This window comes from Pan troglodytes, chromosome X (assembly GCF_028858775.2).
Source record: "Pan troglodytes isolate AG18354 chromosome X, NHGRI_mPanTro3-v2.0_pri, whole genome shotgun sequence".
Classification (NCBI taxonomy): domain Eukaryota; kingdom Metazoa; phylum Chordata; class Mammalia; order Primates; family Hominidae; genus Pan; species Pan troglodytes.
The window spans coordinates 140,679,141-140,688,562 of NC_072421.2; positions in this window are offsets into that span (position 1 = coordinate 140,679,141).

Below are 9,422 nucleotides of genomic sequence, written 5' to 3' on the forward strand. Positions count from 1 at the left end.
CTTATCACCTGAGCCAGAACATAAAAAGGAAAAGATCTAGCTACAAAACAATTCCAAAAGTATGTGTGGAGGAGGTTGATGTCATAGTTAAAAGGAGAGCTTCAAAGGGAAACGGATCTGGTTTAGCACCATGTGTCTGTGACTGACCAATTATATACACATGTGTACATATACACATATATGTATATATACACGTGTACATGTACATATATGTATATATACACATGTGTACATGTACACATGTGTATATATACACACATATGTATATAAACACATGTATGAATATATACACATATGTTACAAGTGCAGATAATTATGTATATATATACATCCATATATACACATATATGTATATAGGTGTATATATACACGTGTATATATATGTGTATATATACACATGTGTATATATATGTGTGTATATACACACACACACACACATATATATTTCTTGTTGTTGTTCTACCTGTGGACTAAATTGATCCGAAGAGTTTATAATGCCCAGAACACATATGTTTTAGAATTTAACTTTCTGTAGAGTTCAATATCTACATGCCTACTAAAACTAATAGGATATATAGAGAGAGTATATAGAGAGAGACAGAGAGAGAAAGAATATATATATATATATATATATACAATTTTTATAAATTGCTGAGTCTCCTCAATGAGTATATGTTAATTTTATAATTGGAAAATAAGATATATATATAGAGAGAGAGACAGAGACAGAGAATATATCTATATCTATATCTATAGATATAGATATCAATATATATATTCTCTAGAGGGACATATATCCTGTCTCTCTAGAGACCCCTGACCAATACATCATACAATTAATGTTACATAAAAAAAAAATGTGAGATAGAAAAATGGACAGAGGCCAAAATAAGAACTATGATGGCCAGTGGATTTAGGAAAAATTATCTCTGACATTCATAAGCATGAATAAACCTTTATAAAAATATCTATGACAGTCATTTCTATGACATTGAAAAGGTTTTAAGAAACAGTAATGCTTAGACTTGACAACGATACGGGGGAAATTAATACACTCACACATTCACTTTTTGTTGGACCATAAATTAATGTAATATATCTGAATTGATATATCTGAAAAGAAATCTAATATGATTTCTCAGTCTTTAATTCAGGCCCTTTGACCCACAAATTCCACAAATTCCACTTCTAGGATTTTATCCTAAGGAAAAAAATCGTTCCCTAACCACACAATTGCACACAGATGTTGGAAAAATGTTGTTTATCATAATTTGTGATAGAGTAAAAAGACAATCAACTTAACATCCTTCAATGGAGGATCGCTTAAACTAACCATATTATATCTCTATTATAGAATACTGTATAGCTATTACAAACGATGATGTAATACATCTATGGAAATGTTTATGATATATTGAAATGTAACAAAACCAAGTTATCAAATGCTTTTTTCATATTTATATCATATGAGCTGATTTTTATAAAAGTAAAAGCACATTTGTGAGTGTGTTTATGTATCTTTTTTAAAAGTTTGCAAGACCAGAACATTAATGGAGGATGGATCTAGGTGATGAGACTGTAAATTATCTTTTTTTTAAATAAACTGCTGAGTCTCCTTAATGAGTACATGTTAATTTTATAATCAGAAAATAAGATATTCGAAAAAAGTCAACTCTATTATTAATTATCTGATTATTTAATCTGCATTGCAACAAAAATAGATTGACTTTGTTTCTATCGGAGGTTATGTGGGATTTTTGTTGTTGTTGTTATTTTATCTATGGACTCAATTGATTCAAACAGTTTATAACGCGAACAATACATATGTTTTAGAATTTAACTTTCTGTAGAATTCAATACCTACTAAAACTAGTCTTACAGTTTTAATTCTCTCTTTCTCTCCCCCCACCCACTCTCTCTTTCACTCTCTCTCTCACACACACACACAACACACGGCATCTCTGAAAAACAAACACGTAGGGTGTGATTTGTGTCATTTCATAGAGACTTAGGAATGTCATTAACACATAAATCATTAATTTGTGGATAGTGCTTAAGTTACTTCCTAGCTTTTATAATGTATCTCTTTCTAAAAACTCTTTGTTGAATTGGAATCTACCACACACTGTGAGTTGTTTGAAATTGACTCCTTTTCATGAAAGGCTACATGCAGTCAACAAACTGCTTTATTTGTTTTTTAAACAAAAGTTTACCTGCAGTTTCTCACAAATGAACAGTACAGCTTATGAACATCTGGAGGATGCAGGCTAGATGAAGAACTAGACTAGTTCTATTTGGAGACTTATTCTATGGACAACTATTTACTCTGCAAACTATTGTGTCCGGAATTGGTAGGTTCTTGGTCTCACTGACTTCAAGAATGAAGCCGCGGACCCTCGCGGTGAGTGTTAACAGCTCTTAAAGTGGCGCATCTGGAGTTTGTTCCTTCTGATGTTCGGAGTTTCTTCCTTCTGGTGGGTTGGTGGTCTCGCTGGCTCAGGAGTGAAGCTGCAGACCTTCGTGGTGAGTGTGACAGCTCTTAAGGCAGCGCGTCTGGAGTTGCTCGCTCCTGCCGGTGGGCTCGTGGTCTCGCTGGCTTCAGGAGTGAAGCTGCAGACCTTCGCGGTGAGTGTTACAGCTCTTACAGGCAGTGTGGACCCAAAGAGTGAGCAGTAGCAAGATTTATTGCAAAGAGCGAAACAACAAAGCTTCCACACTGTGGAAGGGGACCCAAGAGGGTTGCTAATGCTGGCTCGGGAAGCCTGCTTTTATTCTCTTATCTGGCCCCCACCCACATCCTGCTGATTGGTAGAGCCGAGTGGCCCGTTTTGACAGGGCGCTGATTGGTGCGTTTACAATCCCTGAGCTAGATACAAAGGTTCTCCACGTCCCCATCAGATTAGTTAGACACAGAGTATGGACACAAAGGTTCTCCAAGGCCCCACCAGAGCAGCTAGATACACAGTGTCGATTGGTGCACTCACAAACCCTGAGCTAGACACAGGGTGCTGATTGGTGTGTTTACAATCCCTGAGCTAGATACAGAATGCCAATTGGTGTATTTACAATCCCTGAGCTAGACATAAAGGTTCTCCACGTCCCCACCAGACTCAGGAGCCCAGCTGGCTTCACCCAGTGGATCCCGCACCGGGGCTGCAGGTGGAGCTGCCTGCCAGTCCCGCGCCATGTGCTCGCACTCCTCAGCCCTTAGGTGGTCGATGGGACTGGGCGCCGTGGAGCAGGGCGCGGCGCTCCTCGGGGAGGCTGGGGCTGCACAGGAACCCACGGAGGGGGTGGAAGGCGTGGGCATGGCGGGCTGCAGTCCCGAGCCCTGCCGCGCAGGAAGGCAGCTAAGGCCCGGCGAGAAAACGAGCGCAGCGCCGGTGGGCTGGCACTGCTAGGGGACCCAGTACACCCTCCGCAGCCGCTGGCCCGGGTGCTAAGTCCTTCATTGCCCGGGGCCAGCAGGGCCGGCCGGCTGCTCTGAGAGCGGGGCCCGCCAAGCCCACGCCCACCCGGAACTCCAGCTGGCCCGCAAGGGCCGCGCGCAGCCCCAGATCCCGCTCGCGCTTCTCCCTCCACACCTCCCTGCAAGCTGAGGGAGTGGGCTCCGGCCTTGGCCAGCCCAGAAAGGGGCTCCCACAGTGCAGCGGTGGGCTGAAGGGCTCCTCGAGTGCCGCCAAAGTGGGAGCCCAGGAAGAGGAGGCACCGAGAGTGAGCGAGGGCTGTGAGGACTGCCTGCACGCTGTCACCTCTCACTATGATTCTTTCACTAATTCACTGTGTGACCCTGAGTAAATTATATCTCTTCCTGGGGCCTCAGTTTTCCTGTTTTTAAAATTATATTTTTAATTGAGAAATAATAGTTTATATTTATGAGGGACAATGTGATGTTCCAATACATGTATAGATTGTGGAATGATCCAATCAGGCTAGTGAGCATATTCATCACCTCAAGTATTTATCATTTACTTATGGTAACAACTTTTACAATTCTATCTTTTAGCTATTTTGAAATATATAATACATTATTATTAACTATAGTCACAATGATGTACAATAAATAAACAGTACTTATTCTTCCTATGCAAATGAAACTTTGTACCCATTGACCAACTTCTTTCTTTTCTCTGTCCAATACCCTGACCCAGCCTCTGGTAAATACAATTCCACTCTCTACTTTCAGGGAATCAACTGTTTTAGATTCCACATGTAAGTGAGATCATACAGCATTTGCATTCTGTGCCTGGCTTATTTCATTTAACATAATGTTCTCTACATTTATCTATTTTGCTGCAAATGACACAATTTCCTGTGTTTTTTAAAGCTGAATAGTATTGCTTGTGAATGTACACCACATTTTTAAACAATTGATTCATCCGTTGATGAGCAATTAGGTTGTTTCCGTATCTTGGCTATTGTGAATAGGGCTGGAATAGACATGGGAGAGCAGACACATCTCTTCAACATATTGATTTCAATTCTTTTGGGTATATACCCAGAAGTGAGATTGCTGGATCATATGGTAGTTCTAGTTTTAGTTTTTTGAGGAATCTCCATACTGTTTTCCAAAATGGCTATACTAATTTACATTCCCACCAGTAGTGTATGTGGGTTCCCTTTTGTCCACATCCTCACCAACACTTGTTATATTTCTTACCCTTTTAATAAAAATCACCTCCAAATCGATTAAAGACCTAAACATAAGACATGAAACTTTAAAACTACTGGAAGAAAACATAGGGGAAAACTCCAAGATATTGGCTCTGGCAGTGATTTCTTGGGTATAGCTTCATAAGCACAGGCAATGAAAGCAAAAATAAACAAATGGGAATGGATCAAGCTAAAAAGCTTCTGCACAGCAAATGAAACAATTAATGAAGTAAAAAGACAACCCGCAGATGGGGAGAAAATATTTGCTAATCATACATCAGATAAAGGGCTAATATCCAAAATATATGAGGAACTCAGACTACTCAATAACAAGAAAACAAATAACCCTATTGAAAAATGGGCAAAGGAATTGAATAGACAGTTCTCGAAAGAAGACAGAAAAATGGCCAGCAGATATATGAAAAAATGCTCAACATCTCTATTCATTAGAGAAATGCAAACTAAATCTACAATGAGGTATCACCTGTTTGTTAAATGAGGGTGGTGAATTAGATCATCTCTGAGATTTCTTCCATCTATTATACACTCAATTATCTGATGACTTCTTAATTTACACCAAGAGAAAACTGTGTAATAATAGTCTACTATGTCAACTTTGAGGAAGCAAGGATGTACAAACTTTCCATGCAGCTACAATCTCTCAAGTAATCCTAAGTGAAAGTCTTGGAGTAGCCAGGGCCATCTTTAAACATAACAGTCACCTAGGGTCTCTGACGTGCCACTTGCTTTGCTAAGATTTATACTTGCTGATTTGCATGGATGCATTTTCAAAATTAACTCAATTTCATTGTTCCTCAAAAGTCAAACATTAAAGTTTTTGCACATAGGTATTTAATTATTGTACTAGCTGTCAATAGTTAAATCCACGTGTGTGTGTGTGTGTGTGTGTGTGTGTGTGTGTGTGTGTGTGTGTGTGTGTATGAGGTAGAAAGATATCATATGTTACCTAAAGTGGGTGCTTGGAAAGTCAGATGCATAGAGATGTAGGTCAGTAACAAGCCTGTTTAGGTGGTGTTTTTCTTTGATGAAGTGCAAAAGTGCCTTACTTTACAAAACCTTGTGATACGAAAACAAGAAACAAATGGAGGATTCAAAATAGCAAGTAGAAAGATGTGTTTCAGTTTTATGAAAATATATAACCAAACTGGTCACATCAAGACTGTTTCTTTATCTTTAATGCACTGCAGCCAGAGTAAGATGATGGAATAGAAGCCATCACCAATTTACCCACCAAAAGGATACAATTTTTACAACTATCTACACCGAAAGAAAGAAAAAAAAAGCACTTTCGTAAGAAAGCAAAATTAGACAAGCTCTCATAGTACCTGGTTTTATCTTTGCGTCACTGAAAGAGGCACTGAGGAGAAAGAAAAACAATCTTGAATTGCTGACACCACCCCTCTCCCAACCCCCAGCATTGGTAGCATGGTGCAGAGAGCATCTCTGGGCACTGGGGGAACAGAGCAACTGTAAAACACTGCACTCACTGCTTTTCTGTTAGAGCAGAAAGGAAAATCAGACCAAAATCAGCTGATGCCTGCCGAGGAGGGAGCATTTAAACCAGTCCTAGCCAGAGGGGAATCACTGAACCAAGCAGTCTGAACTTGAGTTCACACAAATCTTGACATTGAAGGCTAAACGTCTCTGGGTCTCTAAGTAAACGTGAAAGCCAGTCTAGGCTATCAGGACTGCAACTGTTACGCGAGTTCTAGAGCTAAAATGGGCCAAAAGACAGTGGACCGATGGACACACAACCTACCAAGAAACCAGCTGAGGCAAATAAGGGAGTGCTACCATCACCCCACCTCTAACTCCAGGCTACACAGCTCATGGCCCCAAAAAAGACCACTTCCTTCCACTTGAGGAGAGAAGAGAGAAGAGTCGGGAGGACTGTGTCTTGCCTCTTAGATACCAGCTCAGCCACAGCAGGATAGGACACTGGTCAGAGTCATGAGGCCCCAATTCTAGGCCCTAGCTCCCCTAAGACATTTCTAGACACACCCTGTGGAAAAAGGGAATCTGCTTCCATGAAGGAAAGGTCTCATTCCTGGCAGCATTCATCACCTGTAAATGAAGAGTCCTTGGGCTGCGAATAACCATCTGTGTTACCCAGGTACTACGTTGAGGGTCTTGGGTGAGCCTCCGAGACTTTCTGACTTCAGATGGGATTCAGCACATGACCAGCTGTGGTGGCTATGGGGCAAAACTCCTTCTGCTTAAGACAAACGGGGAAAAGTAAGAGAGACTTTATCTTACACCTTAGCTACAAATAGGGCCACAGGGAGGTAGAGCCCACCAAGTGGGCTCTTGGGGTCCCTGATTCTGAGACTTGACTCTTGGACAGCATTTCTGGACCTGCCCTAGGCCAGAAGAGATCCCACTTTTCTGAAGGGTGAGTCCCAGGCCAGGCAGCATTTACCACAAGCTGATTTAACAGCCTTTAAGCTTTAAGGAAAACATTGGCAGTAGGTACTCTAGTAATACTCCCTTTGGACTGTAGTGGCAGTGGCTACAGGGTGAGACTCCTCTAATTTTGGAAAAGGGAGGGAAGAGTGGAAAGGACTGCATCATGTAGTTTCAGTGCCAGCTCAACCACAGGATAATAGAACATGTGGTAGATTTCTAAGATTTTTGACTCTAGTTTATGACTCCTGGATAGCCCTTCTGGACCAAGCCAGAGCCTGGGAGAACTCGCCACCCTGAAGGAAAGGACCCAGGCCTGGTTGGCTTTGCCACCTGCTGATCATAGAGCCCCAGGGCCTTGAGCGAACACAGGTAGTGGACTTGAAGTGGTTACAGCAGGCCTTGGGCAAGACCCAGTGTTGTACTGAATTCAGGTCTCACCCAGGGCAGTCCTAGTGGTGGTGGGCATAGGGCTACATGAGTCATTATGTTCCAAGATTTAGGTGTCTCAGAACAGAGAGAAGGACTCCATTTGTTTGAAAGGAAGGGAAGAGAAAAAAAGTCTCTGCCTGGTAATAGAGAATTATCCCAGATCTTGTCCAAAACAATCAAGGCAGTACCACTACAAGTCTGCAAGAACCACAGTACCCTCTAAAGCAGATAAAGCTTAAATCACAACTCCAAATTTGTTTCAAATATCTGGAAAGCTTTGCACAGAAGAAGAGGTACAAAAAAGCCCAGAGAGTGAAGACTACAATAAATACCTACCTCTTCAATGCCCAGACACTGAAGAACATCTACTATCATCAACACCATCCAAAAAAACATGATCTCACCAAATAAACTAAATAAGGTATCAGGGACCAATGCTGGAGAAACAGAAATATGTGACCTTTCAGACAGAGAATTCAAAAGAGCTGTGTTGAGAAAACTCAAAGAAATCCAAGATAACACAGACAAGAAATTCAGAAATCTATTAGATAAAATTAACAGAGAAATTGAAATAATTTAAAAGGATCAAGCAGAAATTCTGAAGCTGAAAAACGCAATTGGCATATGGAATAATTCATTAGAGTCTTTTGATAGCATAATTGATCAAACAGAAGAAAGAATTAGTGAACTTAAAGACAGGCTGTTTGGAAAAACACAGTCCGAGGAGACTAAATAAAAAAGAAAAAAACAGTGAAGCACACCTACGGGATTTAGAAAATAGCTTCAATAGGGCAAATCTAAGAGGTCTTGGCCTTAAAGAGGAGGTAGAAAAAAACATAGATGTAGAAAGTTTATTTAAAGGGATAATAACAGATAACCTCTCAAACCTAGAGATAGATAATGATATCCAAGGACAAGAAGGTTATAGAACACCAAGGAGATTAAAGACAAGGAAGACTAACTAAAGACTTTTAATAATCAAACACCCAAAGGTCAAAGATAAAGAAAGGATCCTAAAAGCAGCAAGAGAAAAGAGACAAATAACACACAACTGAGCTCCAATACACATGGCAGCAGACTTTTCAGCGGAAACCTTACAGATCAGGAGAGAGTGGCATGACAAATTTAAAGTGCTGAAGGAAAAAAAAAAAACAAAAAAACAAAAAAACTTTTACCCTAGAATAGTATGCCTAAGATATCTTTTAAACATGAAAAAGAAATAAAGACTTTACCGGAAAAAAAAAAAAAAAAAAAAGCTGTGGGATTTCAACACATCTGTCCTGCGAGAAATGCTAAAGGGAATACTTTAATCACAAGGAAAATCAATGAACACTAAGTAATAACCTGAAGGTACAAAACTCACTGGTAATAGTAAGTACACACAGGATAACAAAGACTATCATAACACTGTAACTGTGGTGTGTAAGCTACTCTTATCCTAAGTAGAAAGACTAAACAATGAACAAATTAAAATTAATAACAAAAACAACTTTTTAAGACATATACAGTACAGTAAGATATAAATAACAATAAAAACTTAAAAACCAGGGGAAAGGCAAAGTTGAGGTGTAGAGTTTTTATTAGTTTTCGTTTGTTTATGCAAACAGCTTAAAAGAAAGGGTTATAAGATAATATTTGCAGGCCGGGCGTGGTGGCTCACGCCTGTAATCCCAGCACTTTGGGAGGCCAAGGTGGGTGGATCACGAGGTCAGGAGATCGAGACCATCCTGGCTAACACAGTGAAACCCCATCTCTACTAAAAATACAAAAAATTAGCCAGGCGTGGTGGCGGGCACCTGTAGTCCCAGCTACTCCGGAGGCTGAGGCAGGAGAATGGCGTGAACCCTGGAGGCGGAGCCTGCAGTGAGCTGAGATTGCGCCACTGCACTCCAGCCTGGGCAACAGAGCGAGAC